Below are 23,313 nucleotides of genomic sequence, written 5' to 3' on the forward strand. Positions count from 1 at the left end.
GTGCAAATGGTGGAGACCGGGGTTTCCTGCCCCTGTGGCAGAGGCTGTCCACCAGAGGGCACTGTGGTGGGAGACCTGAGGGTCACCTGCACAGGTGTGCAGGGCCCTGTATAAAAGGCTGCCCACCATGCTTGTGCCTCACTCTGGAGTTACGAATAAAGGACCAAGGTCACTACAGTTTGAGTGCAACACATTGCCTCGTTGAGTCATTCACAAGTGCATTACAGACATAACCCCTCCGACAGTGCAGCACTCCCTCAGCACTGCACTGGGAGAGTCAGCATGTTATAAGCGTCTTGCGAACTCAAGTCCCCGGAGAGGGACTTGAACCCACAATCTTCTGACTCAGAGGCGAGTGTGCTGTCCACTCCTCATCATCATCGGCAGTCCCTCGAAATCGAGGAAGACTTGCTTCCACTCTAAAAGTGAGTTCTCAGGTAACTGAACAGTCCGATACGGGAATTACAGTCTCTGTCACAGGCGGGGCAGCCAGCGGAAGGAGCGTGCGGCAAACCAGACTCTCCACCCACCCTTTCCTTCAACCGCTGTCTGCTACCCGCTGAACCACGGCTGACACACAGAAAGGTAAGCCCTTTCTTTAGCCGCACTTCCAACCCAAGTTGAATTTTTTTTTCACCCGCCTCCCAAAGACGGCGGTGCTGAGGCCAACATAGATCAATGAACTCCGCACCGCCCAGGCCTCAGAGCGGGAACGTTCCCTGGCTTGCTTAGCTCTGACCCTCACTGCCTGAACCTCCGGAGCCATTGGGAATAACATCGCCCCTTTTGCAGAGAGCTTGCTCCACTACAATTGGAACCGAAAACTGCGCGTACATTTCAGAAGCACTTGTCTTTTGGCAAATGTTTAAAACCACGGAGGAGCGGCGAGGGATCGTGGCGGAGGTGCGGCGAATGAGGGTACGGGGCCCAGAAGAGGCGAGGGCCCAGGGGCAGCACGGGCCCAGCCCACACTGCGATATGTGTGTGCGCACTGGGTCCGTGCAGCAGAGCAGGTCTCCAGTCGTCCTGGTTTATACATTTGCCACTGGATAAAGACCTAGCTCTGTCAAGCCCGTGTGGTGGTTGGTGTGCAATGGTCACCACACGTTAAAAAAATCCACGCACAGGCATCTTCCACCCTTCAACATGTAGTTTGGGACCTGGAATATTAGGTCCTTCATTGAAACATCTGTGAACTCATGTGGAAGCAAGTCATCCTCGTTCAAGGGATCGCCTATGATGATGATGAAAATCATGAAGGGTTTAGACAGAGTACATAAATATAAACTGTTTCCAGTGGCTGAGGGTACGATAACCAGAGGACACAGATTTAAGATGATTGCCAAAAGAACCAGAGGCGACATGAGGAAAAACTTCTTTATGCAGCGAGTGGTTAGGATTTGGGATACACTGCCTGATAGGGTGGTGGATACAGATTCAATAGCAGCCTTTGAAAGGGAATTGGATAAATACTTGAAGGGAAAAAAAATTGTTGGGATATGGGGAAAGAGCGGGGAGTGGGACTAACTGGGTCGCTTTTCGAAAGAGCTGGCGCAGACTCGATGGGCCGAATGGCCTCTTTCTGTGCTGTACTTGTGCGCCAGTGCAGCCTTTGGCCACCTGAGGAAAAGAGTGTTTGAAGACCAGGCCCACAAATCCACCACCAAGCTCATGGTCTACAGGGTTGTAGTAATACCCGCCCTCCTGTATGGCTCAGAGACATGGACCATGTACAGTAGACACCTCAAATCGCTGGAGAAATACCACCAACGATGTCTCCGCAAGATCCTACAAATCCCCTGGGAGGATAGATGCACCAACATTAGCGCCCTCGACCAGACCAACATCTCCAGCATTGAAGCACTGACCACACTTGATCAGCTTCGCTGAGCAGGCCACATTGTTTGCATGCCAGACACGAGACTCCCAAAGCAAGCGCTCTACTCGGAACTCCTTCATGGCAAACGAGCCAAAGGTGGGCAGAGGAAACGTTACAAGGACACCCTCAAAGCCTCCCTGATAAAGTGCAACATCCCCACTGACACCTGGTAGTCCCTGGCCAAAGACCGCCCTAAGTGGAGGAAGTGCATCCGAGAGGGCGCTGAGCACCTCGAGTCTCATCGCCGAGAGCATGCAGAAACCAAGCGCAGGCAGCGGAAGGAGCGTGTGGCAAACCAGTCCCACCCTCCCTTTCCCTCAATCACTGTCTGTCCCACCTGTGACAGAGACTGTGGCTCTTGTATTGGACTGTACAGCCACCTAAGGACTCATATTTTAAGAGTGGAAGCAAGTCTTCCTCGACTCCGAGGGACTGCCTATGATGATGACGATTCTATGACTCTATGAAGAGCGTTGCGGAACAGCAGGCAGGGTTATTAAACGCTTGCGCTAAAGTAACATTAAACATTACAGTTGCCCAAAGGAATCAAATAACTGCACTGTAAAGTGAAGCATTCAAGTGATAAAAAATAAATGTGTACAATGTTTTGAACGTGTATGACAGAGTGAGTAGTTCTTCCCCTCCATTTGCTTGTGTGATAGCACTAATGTCAAGGGCTCACTTAGGGACCTATTTCAACATCTTACGCTGTCTTATTGCATTTTTCTCAGACCAGAATGGCTCCCACTCACTGCATGTTCAGAGGCTGCATTAAACGCGGCGAACACTCAGCGCAGTTTGCCTTCCGATGGGTCCGATAAATATTTCTGAAACTTGCTGCAATTGTTTTTTGAGCAACGAGTTGATAATGTTGTCAAATTCAAGATATTTAGAAAGGAAAGAAAGAAGTACATTTATATAGCGCCTTTCACGACCACAGGATGTCCCAAAGCGCTTTACTACAACAACAACAACTTGTGTTTATATAGCGCCTTTAAAGTAGTAAAACATCGAAAGCAATGATTCACAGCAATGTTATAATACCAAACAAAACAGCCAATGAAGTACTTTTTGAAGTGTACCCATTGTTGTCAGGCTTCAAAAGTACTTCATTGGCGGTAAAGTCCTTTGGGACATTCTGAGGTTGTGAAAGGCGTTATATAAATGCAATCTGATCTCTGATTCATCTCGTAGATCTCTCTGTCTCTCTCTCTCTGTCCCTCTCTCTTTCTGTCTCTCTCTCTCTGTCTCTGTCTGTCTATTTCTCTCTGTCTCTGTCTGTCTGTCTGTCTCTCTCTTTCTCTCTCTCTCTTTATCACTCTCTCTTTATCACTCTCTCTCTTTCTCTCTCTCTTTGTCTCTCTATGTCTCTCTCTCTCTCTCTCTCTCATTCCAACTATCTTTCTCAATCTCTGTGTTATAATCGCAATCCACTTTCTGATTGATGTGAATCACCAGCGCAAACTGGCCACAATTTGGGTGTAAATCGCTCGCCTTACTCCGTGAGACTATAAGGATGGTTGCGAAGAGAAACGAAAGCTTGATATTGGTGCAGCAGAAGGGCGGGGCAGGGTGTCGGGGGAGGAGGAAAGGGGAAAGTGCGGGCATGAGACTAATGGGGAAAATGTAGTTGAAGTTTTACCCAGCACCAGTCCTGACTGGGAGGAACACAACGCGGTGTGTGTGACAATGTATAAAATTATGAGGGGTCTGGATAGAGTGGATAGGAAGGACCTATTTCAATTTCACCTTAGCAGAGGGGTCAATAACCAGGGGGCAGAGATTCAAAGTAATTGTTAGGAGGTTTGGAGGGGAGTTGAGGGGAATTTCTTCACCCAGAGGGTGGTGGGGGTCTGGAACTCGCTGCCTGAAAGGGTGGTAGAGGCAGAAACCCTCACCACATTTAAAAAGTACCTGGATGTGCACCTGAAGTGTTGTAACCTGCAGGGCTACGGACCCAGGGCTGGAAAGTGGGATTAGGCTGGGTAGCTCTTGTTCCGAATGGCCTCCTCCTGTGCCCTAGATTTCTATGATTCTCTGAGTACAAACCTGCTTCATTTTCCTCCTTTTAGGAAAACGTTCCCTCTCCCAAGTATGGGCAGATTTCTGTCCAATCCCAGCCCTGCTGTATATTTAAGTGCTACGATTCACCTCTAACACATTAGTTTGAAGTAGCATACATTGATCGCATGAAGCAAGATGAGATTAGCTAATTGTCCAGGTGCCAGTCAAGTCTGGCTCCTCTTCTCCTCGCTAAGTTATGTTTCCGGATGCTTTAAGATTACCTCAGCTCATTTCTTACATATCCCACTTGCCCATCTTCATGGCCGTGATTTTGCCTATCTCAGCGGGTCCGGTGTGGCTGGGGGGGGTCGGGGGTGCGTTCCGACCCCCCCCCACCTCGCTGTTGGCTCCAGCCCACTGTGTAGAATGATTTTACATTGATGGGGCTTGGTAAAGCCCGCCCAGCGCGTTTGCTGACCAATTGAAGGAAGTGGATCTGGTGATGTCACTTGATGACGCGTCATCAGCCAGTGCCCACATACATTTTGACAGTTGTGCTGTCAGTGTCCTACAGCATTAAGGTGCTGCAAACACTGACAAACGCTGTCCAGAGCCGCAGAACCATACCCGGGCTCTCCCATGACTCGGAGGGAGTCGCAGCACACAGGGAGCTTTTCTTCCTTTCCAATGGGCGGAAGAGACCTCCCCAGGAGACCAACGCAGCCTGGTTGCACATTGCACAGGAGGGCACAAGCAGGGATGTGGTCAGGAGGACCAGGCTGCAGTGGTGCAAACCTTTCAATGATCTCAGTAGATCACAAAACGTTACCGCAAAACCACACTCAACCTCATCCTGCAGTGCCACTCATCACATCCCCGTCACTCTGCCTTCCCTACCTTACTCCTGCACATCCTTACTCATACCAACTGACCTTGCACCTCCACCCATCCCTCTCTCCCTCTCTGTCTCTCTCCAGGCGTCTTTGACCCCCTTGCCACTGGACCAAGACCTTGCTCTGCTAAGCCCGTGTGGTGGCTGGTGTGCAGCGGCCACCCCACGTTAAAAGAACTCAGGCACAGGCATCTTCCACCCTTCGACATGAAGTTTGGGACCTGGAATGTCAGGACCCTCATGGACAACCCCAACAGCGACTGACCGCAACGCCGAACCACCATCATTGCCCGGGAACTTAGATGCTTCGATGTCGACATCGCTGCCCTAAGCAAGACCCAGCGGGCAGGGGAAGGCCAGCTCAAAGAACAAGGTGGAGGTTACACCTTCTTCTGGAAAGGCAAACCAGAGGAAAAACGCTGCCGCCACCGAGTCGGTTTTGCCATCTCTACATTAGCACTTCCACATCTCACTAGCCGCCCTTCACACTCACCCTCAGCCGAGTCCAATTATACCAATTAACAACGCACAAGGGTAGACACTTGTGCCTTTTAGCCAAAGCACATGTGAAGATCCTGTTAATGTGGTGTCAAACATTGAAACCTTTATTTTCAACACTTTCTGTTCTTGGACAGATCTGTGTGCACCTTTGCAAGTGGTTTAGTGAGTTGCAGTGAATGGTGAGACATAGGGGTACCCCCTGCAATGGTGATGAGTGAAAGGAATGGGTTGGACATTGCAGGGATGCTTTATGGAGCTGGTATGGGGTGGTGCCAACCTGGAGCATCGTGTGGCAGCCAGGGTGTATAGCATCAAGTGAAGTCAATGTGGCCATTGTGAGACCATCCCTGGCCTCCCGAGGGGCAGCAATGTGCTCGGGGGCTGATGCCCTGTGTCTTGTGTCGCATCAGGTGATTGCGGAGAAGGTTGGTGTTGTTGTTGCTGCTGGTGTTGGGGCTGATTGTGGTGGGATTCTGAGGATCAAGGTGGGATAGTTTCAAGGGCACTAATGGTGATGTAATAGATGGCAGGTGAACTTGAGATGACAGAAGCAATCTGTCATTGGTGAGAGAGGTTGTTCCAATCATCATCATCATAGGCAGTCCCTTGAACGAGGATGACTTGCTTCCACACCACAAGGGATGAGTTCACAGATGTTTCAATGAATGACCAACATTTCGGGCCTGAACTCCAATTGAAGGGGTGGAAGATGCCTGTGCGTGGATTTTTTAACGTGTGGTGGCCGTTGCACACCAGCCACCACGCGGGCTTGACCTGAGCTCGGCCTTTATCCAGTGGCAAGGATTAACCAGGATGACTGGAGACCAGCTCTGCTGCACGGACCCAGTGCACACACATGTCGCAGTGTGGGCTGAGCCCATGCTGCCCCTGGGCCCTCGCCTCTTCTGGCCCCCTTGCACTCATTTGCCGCACCTCCGCAACGATCTCTTGCCGCTAATCCGCCCTGACCTTCCCGCTCCTTCGCTGTACCTGGGCCCCACGAAGTTCCTGCCCACGCTCCAAACAGCGACCTGGGTTTTGATGATGTCGCCCACCTCGAAATCGGCGCAAACTTGGAACGGCTCGCGCTGGAAGTTGTCGTGGTTCCCATGAGGTGACACTGGATACAAAGTTTGCTCCTAACACTTGCAACTTGCATGAACCTCAATCTGTCTTCCAAATGGAGTAAGCAACAGCTTCTGAGCTTGGAAAGTGAACAGCTGGGTGCTTTCAAAGTTCATTTCCAGCTGTCAAGTAAAGAGATGATTTCACGGTCACACAATTTCTGACCTCCTGACCTGACGCGATCCCCAAGCAGCATGGACCCCATGGGCAACCTCCAAAAATGTTACGGTCAGCTCACAATACAGTTCAAGTGGTTCTTAACAAGGTCATAAGGAATTGAATTGACTCCATCGCCGCTGCGTGTTGGGTCTGTTCAGCGTTGACTGGCCCACCATCTGGGAAAGACGTGAGGCGGCGGGTTGATAGCGAGGACCCAACCCGCCACCCATCGCCCGCTCATCCCCCGAAACATTCCACCCTATGTGTCAGCCGTGGCTCAGTGGGCAGCACTCTCGCCTCTGAGTCAGAAGGTTGTGGGTTCAAGTCCCACTCCAGAGACTTGAGCACATAAATCCAAGCTGACACTCCCAGTGCAGTGCTGAGGGAGTGCTGCACTGTCGGAGGTGCCGTCTTTCAGATGAGACGTTAAACCGAGGCCCCGTCTGCCCTCTCAGGTGGAAGTAAAAAATCCCATGGCACTATTTCGAAGAAGAGCAGGGGAGTTATCCCAGTGACCTGAACAATATTTATCCCTCAATCAACATCACTAAAACAGATGATTGGGTCATTATCACATTGCTGTTTGTGGGAGCTTGCTGTGCGCAAATTGGCTGCTGTGTTACCTACATTACAACAGTGAGTACACTTTAAAAAAAAAGTACTTCATTGACTGTGAAGGGTTTGGGGCACCCAGTGGTCATGAAAAGCACTATATAAATGCAAGTCTTTCTTTAAATTCACACTGGTTTCTTTGATCCCTTACACTGGTTCCAAATAAACTATGGAGATCCTCCAGTGTTCCCCAGGCCTTGTTTTGCTCAGCTGTGTTGTTCTCCAGATATTGGGTTTCAAGGCTCGCTCTTGTTTGAGCAGCTTCTCCACTTTACACACCAGCTACGATGACTTGCAATGGGATATTTTAGGACTAGCAAAACGTCTTTGAGTCCTGAGGGCCATACAGTTTTCAGCAGAGGGAGTGTTGAGCCGAGCTTTTTATGACCCATGATTGGAGAGTTAACGAGGGGCAATAAAGCACGAACTGGAATGGCAGCAATTCTTTGTTAGCGTACTATCGTGGGGCATGCACTTTCCCAGTCAGACGGACAAGTACAGGCGAGGGAGTCATTCGGCCAATCTCACTCTGCCCTCTTTACAGCGTCCATCGGCCACTCAAATACCTCCAGAGTTTGTGCCTCCTGAGCTGGAGCTTCAGTCCAGGTATTTGTGTGAAGGCTTTGATAGAGCATATCATCGTCATCATAGAAACATAGAAAATAGGAGCAGTAGTAGGCCATTCGGCCCTTCGAGTCTGCACCGCCATTCAATATGATCATGGCTGATCCTATATCTCAACACCATATTCCCGCTTTCTCCCTATACCCCTTGATGTCTTTTGTTTCTAGAAATCTATCTATCTCCCTCTTAAATATATTCAGTGACTTGGCCTCCACAGCCTTCTGTGGTCGAGAATTCCACAGGTTCACCACCCTCTGAGTGAAAACATTTCTCCTCATCTCGGTCCTAAATTTCCTACCCCATATCCTGAGACTGTGACCCCTTGTTCTAGACTTCCCAGCCCCGGGGAAACATCCTCCCCGCATCCAGTCTATCCAAGCCAGTCAGAATTTTATACGTTTCAATGAGATCCCCTCTCATTCTTCTAAACTCCAGTGAATACAGGCCTAGTCGACCCAATCTCTCCTCATACAACAGTCCTGCCATCCCAGGAATCAGTCTGGTGAACCTTCATAGGCAGTCCCTCGAAATCGAGGAAGACTTGTTTCCACTCGAGAAGTGAGTTCCCAGGTGGCTGCACAGTCTGATGCGGGAATTACAGTCTCTGTCACAGGTGGGACAGACTGGTTGAAGGAAAGGGTGGGTGGGACAGATTTGCCGCACACTCCTTCCGCTGCCTGCGCTTGATTTCCGCATGCTCTCGGCAACGAGACTCCAGATGCTCAGCGCCCTCCCGGATGCTCTTCCTCCATTTAAATAAGGAGAAACTGCTTCCAGTGGCAGGAGGGTCAGTAACCAGAGGACGCGGATTTAAGGTCATTGGCAAAAGAACCAGAGGGGGCGATGAGGGAGACATTTTTTTAACACCGTGAGTTGTGATCGGGAACACGCTGCCTGAAAGGGCGGTGGGAGCAGATACAATAGTAACTTTCAAACGGGAATTGGATAAATACTTGAAGGGATAGCTAATGTAACCCCGCTTTTTAAAAAAAGGAGGGAGAGAGAAAACAGGGAATTATAGACCGGTCAGGCTGACATCGGTGGTGGGGAAAATGTTGGAATCAATTATTAAAGATGTAATAGCAGCGCATTTGGAAAACAGTGACAGGATCGGTCCAAGTCAGCATGGATTTATGAAAGGGAAATCATGCTTGACAAACCTTGTAGAATTTTTTGAGGATGTAACTAGTAGAGTGGACAAGGGAGAACCAGTGGATGTGGTGTATTTGCACTTTCAAAAGGCTTTTGACAAGGTCCCACACAAGAGATTAGTGTGCAAAATTAAAGCACATGGTATTGGGGGTAATGTATTGACGTGGGTAGAGAACTGGTTGGCAGACAGGAAGCAAAGAGTAGGAATAAACGGGTCTATTTCAGAATGGCAGGCAGTGACTAGTGGGGTACCGCAAGGTTCATTGCTGGGACCCCAGCTATTTACAATATACATTAATGATTTAGACGAAGGAATTGAATGTAACATCTCCAAGTTTGCAGATGACACGAAGCAGGTGGCAATGTGAGCTGTAAGGAGGATGCTAAGAGGCTGCAGGGTGACTTGGACAGGTTAGGTGAGTGGGCAAATACATGGCAGATGCAGTATAATATAGATAAATATGAGGTTATCCACTTTAGTGGTAAAAACAGGAAGGCAGATTATTATCTGAATGATGACAGATTTGTAAAAGGGGAGGTGCAACGAGACCTGGGTGTCATGGTACATCAGTCATTGAAGGTTGGCATGCAGGTACAGCAGGCGGTGAAGAAGGCAAATGGCATGTTGGCCTTCATAGCGAGAGGATTTGAGTATAGGAGTAGGAAGGTCTTACTACAGTTGTACAGGGCCTTGGTGAGGCCACATCTGGAATATTGTGTACAGTTTTGGTCTCCTAATCTGAGGAAGGACATTCTTGCTATTGAGAGAGTGCAGCGAAGGTTCACCAGACTGATTCCAGGGATGACAGGACTGACATATGAAGAAAGACTGGATCAACTAGGCTTATATTCAATGGAATTTAGAAGAATGAGAGGGGATCTCATAGAAACATATAAAATTCTGACGGTATTGGACAGGTTAGATGCAGGAAGAATGCTCCCAATATTGGGGAAGTCCAGAACCAGGGGTCACAGTCTAAGGATAAGGGGTAAGCCATTTAGGACGAAGATGAGGAGAAACTTCTTCACTCAGAGAGTTGTGAGCATGTGGAATTCTCTACCACAGAAAGTTGTTGATGCCAGTTCGTTGGATATATTCAAAGGGGAGTTAGATGTGGCCCTTACGGCTAAAGGGATCAAGGGGGTATGGAGAAAAAGCAGGAATGGGGTACTGAAGTTGCATGATCAGCCGTGATCATATTGAATGGTGGTGCAGGCTCGAAGGGCCGAATGGCCTACTCCTGCACCTATTTTCTATGTTTCTATGAAACATTTGCAGGGCTGTGGGGAAAGAGCGGGGAGAGTGGGACTAATTGGATCGCTCTTTCAAAGAGACGGCACAAGTTCGATGGACCCAATGGCCGCCTCCTGTGCGGTACGATTCTTTGAAGGGTTTCTTGACATCGATCCCTAACTTTCTGCTCACCGATTTGTTCCGATGTTCCTTTGTCCTACAGTTGTTGTTTAATTTGGAATAGTGCCCAGGACTAATCATTTCAAATGATTTTATAAACATCGATACTGTTAAGTTGCTTTAATTTCCTTCCTATTAGCAATACCTCAATTTGATGAGATCAATTGTTCTGTTTCGAGGAAAAGAAAGACTTGCATTTCTACAGCATCTTTCACGACCGCAGGACAACAACAACAACTTGTATTTCTTTAGCTCCTTTAACGTAGTAAAACATAAGAAATAGGAGCAGGAGTCGGCCATTCAGCCCCTCGAGCCTGCTCCACCATTCAATAAGATCGTGGCTGATCTGATCCTGGCCTCAGCTCCACTTCCCTGCCCACCCCCCATAACCCTCGACTCCCTTGAGAAGCTCCTTAAAACCTCTTCCCAAATTTCTCCTTAATTGGCTCAATGTGTAAGGGGGGTCAAGTTCACCTCTGACCTTCTGAGCGGCTCGAATCGCTCCCACTCCCTTGAGTTCTAGACTCTGGATTTATTTGGGGAATGTGATAAAATGCAAGACACAACTGGTTTGGTGCAAAAGAACTTTGATTTTATTACAGGCAAGAGAATATAATGTCAAACTTCTAATCACTCAAATAAAGAACAGTACATCACACATTCAAAGGAGTTACAGTGAATAATACAACTCCCACTTCCCAATACCAAACACTGACTGGATTAGACTCCCGGGGCAGACAGGGACAATGCTTACCAATCCTTTATGGTCAGTTAGCGGTGGTTCGCGATTTCGGGGTTTGCTGGATTCTGTAGGTTCTGCTTGCCATACCCCGAACGGCGGAGAAGACTTCTAACTGCGCAATCTTCAGTTGGGTGGTGTCCGCTGATGCGGTAGTACGCGTTTTGGACTTATGGGGTAAGTACCCGTTTTCTTTCGGTTAGAAATAGGTTTCAAGGTCCTTTTAGGTAATGTTTTCACCTGTTGGTAGTCAAGCCTAGGTGTAGAGTGGAAACTTTCGATTCTTCGGTTTCTTCCTCACGGAGTTTTGTTTCGAGGTTGGTCGATCGCGGTGGTTTTGGTGGTACCACGTTGGCTTTGGTCGGTTGCTGCCGCGATGGTGATGTTCTTCCTTCCTTTTTGATTTCAGGACGTCGAGGCTGGAGAAGTTAGTTACAACTGCTGCGGTGGTCTCTCTCCCTTCTTGATGCTCTATGATGCTATGCTGCTGTGTGCATACCTTATGTTCAGCGTCCCTAGCAGTGTCTTCTGAGGCAGTAACATGCATAAGGCATACCCTTTGTTAAAGCAGGGCCCAGTTATACGTTTTGAGCTGTCTAATCTTCACGCCAAATCAGCCCGGATTCTTTGTGTAATTTTTGGCGGACTTGATATTTCTTTGTCATGTTTGGCGGGCTAAGTAGACTAAGTAGACTAAGAATCCCTTAATATCCAAAAGACGTTATAATAATATCATACAATAATATTACACGTCTTGCTAGCTCCTGGTCTGATGGGCACTAAATTGGTTGATTCAATAAGTGTGCTTCTAAGACATTGTAAGTAGCTGAAGAGGAATGAGTCACTGATGACTTGTGATCTGGGACAGATTTTGCAATGTAGGGCAGCGGAATTTCATGCTAACTTTTCCATGTGATATTCCAATTAGCGCTCCTTGCAGCATAAGATCCCGTCCCGTGTCCCGAATACTTGGCTTTCTGTTAAGTGAACATTTATCAAATGTCGAGGTTCGCTCTGTAGTCTGATGGAGCACAAACACTGAGCGAGTGACTCTTGGAGCAGGGCTGCGCTCTGCCTCCATGGCCCCTGACCCCGGGGAGAAAGCCTCAAATACCAGAGCACTACCACAGCGTAGATGCCTCAGTATCTGTTTGCCGTTTAACCTCCTCCCTCCTGTCATTACCTCCTGTAATGATCTGGAACGTGCTGCCTGAAAGGGTGGCAGAAGCAGATTCAATAATAACGTGCAGAAATGGTAATGAATAAATACTTGAAGGGGAAAAAGAATGGCAGGGCTATGGGGAAAGGGAATGGGCCCAAATGGGATCGCTCCTTCAAAGAGCTGGCACAGGTATGATGGGCCGATTGGCCTCCTTCTGTGCTCTGTGATAGTAACAAAAAAACTTGGAGAAGTCTGTCCTGCAGCTTATCCACAGTGAAAGAGAATGTGGGAACAGACCAAATATTGAGAAAGAAGCTTTAAATGTTACATCCCAAATAGTGCGACTCCCAATGGCCATGTTGGATGTGTGCAAGTCAGGTAAAAAGAAAAAGAAAGATTTGCATTTATATAGCGCCTTTCACGACCACCAGACACCTCAAATCGCTTTACAGCCAATGAAGTACATTTGAAACGTGGTCACTGTTGTAATGTGGGAAACGCGGCAGCCAATTTGCGCACAGCAAGCTCCCACACACAGCAATGTGATAATGACCAGATAAACTGTTTTAGTGATGTTGATTGAGGGATAAATATTGGCCCCAGGACACCAGGATAACTCCCCCTGCTCTTCTTCGAAATAGTGCCGTGGGATCTTTTACGTCCACCTGAGAGAGCAGACGGGCCTTTGGTCTCCTCTGAAAGACGGCACCTCCGACAGTGCAGCACTCCCTCAGCACTGCACTGGGAGTGTCAGCCTAGATTTTTGTGCTCAAGTCCCTGGAGTGGGACTTGAATCCCACAACCTTCGACTCAGAGGCGAGAGTGCTGCCCACTGAGCCAGGGCTGACACAGCTGGGTAGCAGACTTGCCTTCACCTTGCTCCTGATGCATGCGGTGGTATACCACTGCAGGGAGCAGCGCGTGCTGCTGCAGGAGGGCGACGGCTGCGAAGCCAGGTCGCTGATTGCAGTGCGGGCAGGCACAGCAGGAGGGGCGAAGGAGCGGCAAGAGGGAAGTGACCGGGGCCCAGGAGAGGCATGAGTTTAGGGCCCAGAAGAGGCGAGGGCCCAGGGGCAGCACGGGCCCAGCCCACACTGCGATATGTGTGCGCACACTAGGTCCGTGAAGCAGAGCTGGTCTCCAGTCGTCCTGGTTAACCCTCGCCACTGGACCAAGACCTCGCTCTGTCAAGCCCGTGTGGTGGCTGGTGTGCAACGGTCACCACACGTTAAAAAAATCCACACACAGGCATCTTCCACCCTTCAACATGTAGTTCGGGACCTGAAATATTAGGTTCTTCAGTGAAACACCTGTGAACTCATCACTTTTTGGCGTGGGAGCAAGTCATCCTCGTTTCAAGGGACTGCCTGTGATGATGGTAACATATTTCCTGCTCATTTGTCGTCTGGTACAAGGACGGAACTGGGCGACTGCACTGACTCAGTCAACAACCTCTCTTCATATAACTCTAGCACCTGTGCTTTAACTGGAGGGCGGTCTACAGTTCCACCTGGAGCCCCTCCTGCACCAGGAGCTCTGACTCCTCACCATCAAAAGGAGAGGTGCGCTGCCCCCTCTCACTGCTCGCCATGTTACTGTGAACAATTAGTCCACTTTCCTGGCGTCATCATCATCATCATCATCATCATCATCATAGGCAGTCCCTCGAAATCGAGGAAGACTTGCTTCCACTCCAAAAGTGAGTTCTCAGGTAACTGAACAGTCCAATACGGGAATTACGGTCCCTGTCACAGGTGGGACAGACAGTGTTTGAGGGAAGGGGAGGGTGGGACTGGTTTGCCACACGCTCCTTCCGCTGCCTGCGCTTGATTTCTGCATGCTCTCGGCGACGAGACTCGAGGTGCTCAGCGCCCTCCCAGATGCACTTCCTCCACTCACATGGATGAACATCAGCAATTGTACATCCCTGTCTGGAGTAAAAATAAAATGGGGAAGGTGGCTCAACCGTGGCTAACAAGGGAAATTAGGGATAGTGTTAAATCCAAGGAAGAGGCATATAAATTGGCCAGAAAAAGAAGCAAACCTGAGGACTGGGAGAAATTTAGAATTCAGCAGAGGAGGATAAAAGGTTTAATTAGGAGGGAGAAAATCGAGTATGAGAGGAAGCTTGCTGGGAACATAAAAACTTACTGCAAAAGCGTCCATAGATCTGTGAAGAGAAAAAGATTAATGAAGACAAACGTAGGTCCCTTGCAGTCAGAATCAGGTGAACTTATAATGGGGAACAAAGAAATGGCAGACCAATTGAACAAATACTTTGGTTCTGACTTCACGGAGGAAGACACATATAACCTTCCGGAAATATCGAGGGTCTAGCGAGAAGCAGGAACTGAAGGAAATCCTTATTAGTCAGGAAATTGTGTTAGGGAAATTGATGGGATTGAAGGACGATAAATCCCCAGGGCCTGATAGTCAACATCCAGAGTACTTAAGGAAGTGGCCCTTCAAATAGTGGATGCATTGGTGATCATTTTCCAACAGACTATCGACTCTGGATCAGTTCCTATGGACTGGAGGGTAGCTAATGTAACACCACTTTTTAAAAAAGGACGGAGAGAGAAAATGGGTAATTATAGACCAGTTAGCCTGACATCAGTAGTGGGGAAAATGTTGGAATCAGTTATTAAAGATGAAATAGCAGCGCATTTGGAAAGCAGTGACAGGATCGGTCCAAGTCAGCATGGATTTATGAAAGGGAAATCATGCTTGACAAATCTTCTAGAATTTTTGAGGATGTAACTAGTAGAGTGGACAAGAGAGAATCAGTGGTTGTGGTATATTTGTACTTTCAAAAGGCTTTTGACAAGGTCCCACACGATTATTGTGCAAAATTAAAGCACATGGTATTGGGGGTAATGTATTGACTTGGATTGAGAACTGGTTGGCAGACAGGAAGCAGAGAGTCGGGATAAACGGGTCCTTCTAAGAATGGCAGGCAGTGACTAGTGGGGTGCCGCAAGGCTCAGTGCTGGGACCCCAGCTATTTACAATATACGTCGATGATTTAGATGAAGGAATTGAGTGTAATATCTCCAAGTTTGCGGATGACATTAAGCTGGGTGGCGGTGTGAGCTGTGAGGAGGATGCTAAGAGGCTGCAGGGTGACTTGGACAGATTAGGTGAGTGGGCAAATGCATTGCAGATGCAGTATAATGTGGATAAATGTGAGGTTATCCACTTTGGTGGCAAAAATATAAAGGCAGAATATTATCTGAATGGCGGCAGATTAGGAAAAGGGGAGGTGCAACAAGACCTGGGTGTCATGGTACATCAGTCATTGAAAGTTGGCATGCAGGTACAGCAGGCGGTGAAGAAGGCAAATGGCATGTTGGCCTTCATAGCTAGGGGATTTGAGTATAGGAGCAGGGAGGTCTTAATGCAGTTGTACAGGGCCTTGGTGAGGCCTCACCTGGAATATTGTGTTCAGTTTTGGTTTCCTAATCTGAGAAAGGACATTCTTGCTGTTGAGGAAGTACAGCGAAGGTTCACCAGACTGATTCCTGGGATGGCAGAACTGACATATGAGGAGAGACTGGATCGACTGGGCCTGTATTCACTGGAGTTTAGAAGAATGAGAGGGGATCTCATGGAAACATATAAAATTCTGACGGGACTGGACAGATTAGATGCAGAAAGAATGTTCCCGATGTTGGGGAAGTCCAGAACCAGGTGTCACCGTCTAAGGATAAGGTGTAAGCCATTTAGGACCGAGATAAGGAGGAACCTCTTCACTCAGAGAGTTGTTAACCTGTGGAATTCTCTACCGCAGAGTGTTGTTGATGTCAGTTTGTTAGATATATTCAAGAGGGAGTTAGATATGGCCCTGACGGCTAAAGGGATCAAGGGGTATGGAGAGAAAGCAGGAAAGGGGTACTGAGGTGAATGATCAGCCATGATCATATTGAATGGTGGTGCAGGCTCAACGGGTCTATTTTCTATGTTTCTATGTTCGGGCAATCTTTGGCCAGGATCTCCCAGGTGTCAGTGGGGATGTTGCACTTTATCAGGGAGGCTTTGAGGGTGTCCTTGAAACATTTCCTCTGCCCACCTGGGGCTCGCTTGCCGTGTAGGAGTTCCGAGTAGAGCGCTTGCTTTGGGAGCCTTGTGTCTGGCATGCGGACAATATGACCCGCCCAATGGAGCTGGGCGAGCTATGCACCCAAGTGAGCAACAAGCCAAGCTCCCTTGGCCGACCATAGCCTGTTCAGATTAAGAAGAGGGTCATCGATTGCAATACCCTGGCACATTGAGCCCAACTCTCAAAATCTCTCATGGTGGTCCTGTACGATGGAGAAAGCATGACGGTCATGGGAAGAATTTCTAGGACTGTGGGGAAAGAGCGGGGGAGTGGGACTAATTGGATCGCTCCAACAAAGAGCCGGCATAGGCACGATGGGCCGAATGGCCTCCTTGTGTGCTGTATCATTCTATGATTCTATGTATGGTGGTCAAGTATGACGTGTTTCATGTGGTATCAAGGCCGAGGGCATTCTTCAGGTGAAGCGCGCGAGAAGGCAGGAATATTTAGATGTATATTTTAATGTGTATGTATAATACGAGTCTGTCTTTCAAAGTTATACATTCTATCTTTTTTTATATTTCTATTGTTACTTGCCCAGTCCACAATTATAATGAAAACTGCCGAAGTAATCTCTAAATGCTATAATTAGCCCCCTGCTACCAGTACCTCAGGTGCCTTTGGTGGGATCTTGCTATGCGTCAATTCACCGCCATTTTTAAAAAGATTTATTCACGGGATGTGGGTGTCGCTGGCAAGACCGGCATTTATTGCCCATCCCTAATTGCCCCTTGAGAAGGTGGTGGTGAGCCGCCTTCTTGAACCGCTGCAGTCCGTGTGGTGAAGGTGCTCCCACAGTGCTGTTAGGGAGGGAGTTCCAGGATTGTGACCCAGCGGCGATGAAGGAACGGCCGATATATTTCCCAGTCAGGATGGTGTGTGACTGGGAGGGGAACGTGGAGGTGGTGGTGTTCCCATGCGCCTGCTGCCCTTGTCCTTCTAGGTGGTAGAGGTCGCGGGTTTGGGAGGTGCTGTCGAAGAAGCCTTGGCCAGTTGCTGCAGTGCGTCTTGTAGATGGTGCACACTGCAGCCACGGTGCGCCGGTGGTGGAGGGAGTGAATGTTGAAGGTGGTGGATGGGGGGCCAATCAAGCGGCTGCTTTGTCCAGGATGGTGTCGAGCTTATTGAGTGTTGTTGGGGCTGCACTCATCCAGGCAAGTGGAGAGTATTCCATCACACTCCTGACTTGTGCCTTGTAGATGGTGGAAAGGCTTTGGGGAGTCAGGAGATGAGACACTCACCGCAGAATACCCAGCCTCTGACCCGCTCTTGTAGTCACAGTATTTATGTGGCTGGTCCAGTTAAGTTTCTGGTCAATGGTGACCCCCAGGATGTTGATGGTGGGGGATTCGGCGATGGTAATGCTGCTGAATGTTGAGGGGAGGTGGTTAGACTCTCGCTTGTTGGAGATGGTCATTGCCTGGCACTTGTGTGGCCCGAATGTTGCTTGCCACTTATCAGCCTAGGCCTGCAGTCCCCTGCTTACCGACAGCACCTGCACTTCCAGAGGTTATTCATGGGCTATGAAGCACGTTGGCCTGTTGCGCTAATATGATAGAGGTTACAATCTGTGCAACTTCTGCCTTTCATACTTTGATCGATCCACTTTCAAACCAGAATGTCGGCGAGTTGTCAGGATGATGTGCCCTGAAACACGAGCGGGGTTTTCAAATACCGAGCTCAGTGTTATTCAGTTGTTAGAAAGCTGTGAAGCAGCATTATTTCGGGAAGGAGAATACAGGAGAGGTTGCTTTGTGGCATTGTTTCTGTCTCTACAATCACACGAGTCATTGTTACAGGAAGAAAATTAAACTGAGAATGGTTCAGCCAATGAATAATTTACCCGTGTCTCTGAAGTCTGATGGATTACAGCATTACTGCCGCTGCCAGGGAATTAATAGTCGAAGATTGCAGTTTTACTGTGCCGTGGTTCCCTAATGATCGGATATGCACTATACTCTCTGTCTGCACCAGTATGGAACAGCGCACCAAAGGAGGGAATACCACAAGGCATTGAAAACCGCAGAAGCTTAATTTAATCAACTCTCAAAATTTATTGTGCCTTTTTTTTGATCATTGTAATTGATGCTGTGTGGTGGGTGGGGGGGCAGTGCCGACAGAACTGGCCGGGAGACTGTGGGTGGCTGTAGAATCCGAAGCGAGACCGGAGTTATACTGTGGACTGTCGTGCGCACTCTGCCCAGCGGGAAATGGCTGAGTGCGTGCGCACGCCCAGTGCTCCCGCTAAGCTGCACGGCTGCTCACCGGCTTTTCAATGGCAATAATCGCGCACGTGCGTAAATTAGAATGGGCAGCGCAGACCATTAAAGGGACGGCGCACCGAACATAAAAAATACAGGGAACATTGTGCACTCAGCCTGCACCCCGCCCCCCCCCCCCCCACCCTCAGCAGCTGGTTTTCAGCCTTTGGCGAACAGGGGCTATAGCTTCCGCTTTCTCTGTTCAGGTAGTGTGGGAGAGATTCACTATAATGATGCCAGACCTGAGGTAATCACTATTATTATCACTGTTGATATAAATGCCCTCTCTACTACGAAAATGTCCTTTCTACTAAAATAAATATAATTATAGATATTAACATGTGTATAAATGTGAGTGGATCTATCAGTAAAAGACCCTTAAACAACTCACAAATTGTAAGCCCCTTCTTTAGCCAGCCTCCTCTCTTCCTCCGATGTTCAAAATGGCGTCCGTAGGGCCGAGTTCTGTGCGGAAGGCCCAGGAAAAGCAACTATTCTCCAGCGATGTTCTCGGCGGGCGATGTGCCGGCGATGTGCCAAAAGTTGCGCTGGGCGATGTGGGCGATCATCTCGGCGATGTGAGCCGAAAGTTGTGCCAGCAATTTTCCGACGATGTGCCGGCCCAACTTTGCACTTTTGAAACAAAATGGGCGATGATGGCCTGCATTTTTATTGGCCGCTATATGGGCACTAGCCCAGCGATGTGAGCTGGAAAGTCCAGCCCTAAGAGAAACTGCAGCTCTTCTCGTTCGAAAAAGGAAGATGATGAGGAGGAGATCTGATGGAGCTGCTCAACGTAATGAGGGACTTTCATCATGTAAATCGAGCAAAACTATTTCCAGTGGTCAGTGAGTCGGTGACTAGAGAGGATCAGTTTAAGACCATCACTGATAGAATAAAGAGAGAGGATGAACAGAAATTATAGAAAGAAAGACTTGCATTTCTATAGCGCTTTTCACGACCACCCGACATCCCAAAGCGCTTTACAGCCAATGAAGTACATTTGGAGCGTGGTCACTGTTGCATTTAAAGAACAGAAGTTATACCTGATAGGGTGGTGGATACAGATTCAATAGTAGCCAATAATAGTCCTGTTTTCCCCCATCCCCCCCTGTGCTCGCTGATCTACATTGGCTCCCGGTTAAGCAACGCCGCGATTTCAAAATAGTCATTCTTATTTTCAAATACCTCCATGGCCTTGCCCCTCCCTATCTCTGTAACCTCCTCCAGCCCCACAACTCACCCTCTGAGATGTCTGCGCTCCTCAAATTCTGGCCTCTTGAGCATCCCTGATTATAATCACTCAACCACGGGCGGAGCAGGCTGGAGAGACCCAATGGCCTACTCCTGCTTATAGTTCTTTTCTTCTTATTCTTCCCTCAACAAAAAAAACAAAAGTGTCTGGTCAACCAGAGTGTTTGGGTTTGTAGGACCTTCCATTGTGCAAATCGGCTGGCGTTATTTCCTACATAGCCACAGTGACTGAAGCTCAGATGCAATACATTAGGTGTAAAGAAAGTGTAATGTATATATGCCTGGGTTTACCGGCCACCAGGGGGAGTGACCATCGGAGGTCATTGGGCCACAGACACACACGTGCAGCCCTTGTATATAAAGAAAGCCTCCATGTTTAATCCTCACTTGGAGAGCTAATAAAATAGAGTCAGGTCGCACCTGATTGAGTTCACGGTACTAAGCCTATTGAGTTATTGCATACGCAACAGAAAGAAAGAAACATTTGCATTTATAAAGCGCCTTTCACGACCACCGGACGTCTCAAAGCGCTTTACAACCAATGAAGTACTTTTGAAGTGTAGTCACTGTTGTAATGTGGGAAACGCAGCAGCCAATTTGCGCACAGCAAGCTCCCACAAACAGCAATGTGATAATGACCTGATAATCTGTTTTAGTGATGTTGATTGAGGGATAAATATTGGCCCCAGGACACCGGGGAGAACTCCCCTTCTCTTCTTCAAAATAGTGGCCACGGGATCTTTTACGTCCACCTGAGAGGGTAGGCGGGGCCTCGGTTTAACATCTCATCCGAAAGAAGGCACCTCCGACAGTACAGCACTCCCTCAGCACTGCCCTGGGTGTATCGGCCTAGATGTATGTGCCCAAATCCCTGGTGTAATGCATGTGCTTCACGGGTTCTTTGCTTAAGAATCCACAGCAAAACATTGCTATTAAGAACTAGTTGGTTTATTAGCAAAGATTTAACAATCACACGACACATTACCAGTTCATCCACCAGGCTCACAACCACCTGCCTCATCGTGGATCCCCCGAACCCAACTGGCTGGGGTTTTATTGAGCCTTGTGAACATCACGTGACTGGCTAAGCCACTCCCAACTCAACAGCTCTACAACTATTTTGTTGTGCACTTTAATCAAGTATCCCCTGGTTAAAGGGGGAGCGGGGGAGCACACTCCAAACACTTTCAATCAAGTGCCCCCTGGCTAAAAGCGGGGGGGGGGAGGGTGGACTAAAACCGATAACTTAAACAAATTAAACTTTTGACGTGGTTCAAGTTAAAGTTTGGTTGCCGGGGGTGATAATGCACTCCAGTCCCTCCGGCGCCCACCTCTCGCAGAAGGCCGCGTGCTCCATCTCCAGGGACACCCTGGCTCGGATGTAACCGCGGAAGAGAGGCAGGCAGTCGGGCTGAACGATCCCCTCGACCGCCCGCTGCCTGGACCGGCTGATGGCCTCCTTGGCCAGGCCCAGGAGCAGTCCTACGAGGAGGCCTTCGGACCTGCCCGCTCCCCTCCGCACAGGGTGCCCAAAGATCAGGAGTGTGGGACTGAAGTGCAGTCAGAATTTGAGGAGCAGCCCCTTCAAATATTGGAAGAGGGGCTGTAACCTCTCACACATTGAACATACACGTGGAACACGGACTCCTCCAGGCCGCAGAAATTGCAGGCGGCCTGGGAGCCCGTGAACCGACTTAAAAACTTATTGCACGGGACTGCTCCGTGCACCACCCTCCAGGCCAAGTCCCCAATAAATAGAGGGAGGACTCCCGCTTAGAGTGCACTCCATCGGGGACCCCCGCCTCCTCCGGACGGCAAGATGGTGCGCCATGGCGTGTCCGGACGGCAGACGAGGATGGCAACGTGGAGAGTGTGCAGGAGCAGCCCGTACAGGAATCCCCTCCGGCAGAACTGAAAGGCACGGAGGGGATTTCCCCGAGGAGGCTCAAGTTGTGAGGTGAAGGCTCCTGAGGGAGGTTTTGGGGCTTAGCGCCGATGAGGAATTCCGTCCGGACGGGCATCAGTTCAGACCCCCGTGCTTGAGCCTCCTCGACGCACCGAACGGAGTCAGGGCCCAGTGCTGCTTTTAGCGACTCGATGGCATTGGCCGCGCGGCGGACGTCGGCCCAGGATAGGTGCCGTGCCAGCTCGTCTGGCGCCATCCAGCCCGTTCCTCCGCCGTCGAGCAGGCCCCTGACCCCTGGTCACCTTACCAGACACAGCCCTCTCGTCCGCCTGCCACCAAAAACCTCGGTCGTGGAGGTACGGATTCCTGAGCAGCGGCTCTCAAACAGAGCTGCATGTCGGAACTGAGGCAGTACGGCTGGTGGAAGAAATACATCGCCAGCACACACCGTCTAGGAAGTGGCTCGACGTACGACAAACCAGCCTCCAATGGCCAAGCTGAATGGGCAGTACGAATCATAAAGCAGGGCGTGCAGCAAGTGACGGAAGGCCCCTTGCAGACCCGTCTGTCTCGCGTGCTGCTTGCATGTCGGACGAGGCCCCACTCACTCACAGGAGTTCCGCCCACCGAACTCCTCATGAAGAGGACCCTCTAAACAAGGCTGTCCCTCGTGCACCCGGTTTTAAGTGAGATTGTCGAAAACCGGCGTCTTAAGCAATGTACATATCATGACCGCAACTCTGTAACGTGTCGTATCCACGTCGATGGCCCTGTTTTCGGGCTGAACTTTGGTACGGACCCCAAGTGGCTCGCAGGCACTGTCATAGCTAAAGAGGGGAGTAGGGTATCCGTGGTAAGACTCACTAATGGCCAAACCTGCTGGAAGCACATCGATCAAACCTAATTGAGGTTCACCGATGATCCAGAACCGCTGGATGATTACAGTGACATCGACTTCCAACCACAAGCAACAGAACCAGCGCTTCACCCAGAGACAGAACCCGTCGCACTGGACAGTCCGACCAGAGCCTCAAGGCAGTGACACTCCGGCCCACACCCAGCGTCCAACTCAGACGCTCAACCAGAGAGCGCAGAATCCCCCCAGTCAGGCTCCACCTGTAAACCGCATCTAAGACTTGGGAGTAAGTGTTGTGATGTATTTGCAGCCATGCTCTGTACAATGTAATTACATGTAGCAGCCAACAGACGGGGAAAGCCCGGGAGGCACACGTTACTGCACCTCGTGCTGCCTCCCTATATAAAGCAGGCTCCCCCTGCAGTGCTCACTTCTGGAGTTTACATTAAACCTAAAGGTGACAAGGTGATCAGCTCCAGCATGGGCCATGTGTGATTTGTTACATTGATAAGCAGACGTATCAGACCCCTTATTCTGAGACTATGCCCCTAGTTCTAGATTCCCCCACGAGGGGAAACATCCTCTCTGCATCTACCTTGCCGAGCCCCCTCAGAAATTTATATGTTTCAATAAGATCGCCTCTCATTCTTCTAAACTCCAATGAGTATAGGGCC

This window comes from Pristiophorus japonicus, chromosome 15 (assembly GCF_044704955.1).
Source record: "Pristiophorus japonicus isolate sPriJap1 chromosome 15, sPriJap1.hap1, whole genome shotgun sequence".
Classification (NCBI taxonomy): Eukaryota; Metazoa; Chordata; class Chondrichthyes; family Pristiophoridae; genus Pristiophorus; species Pristiophorus japonicus.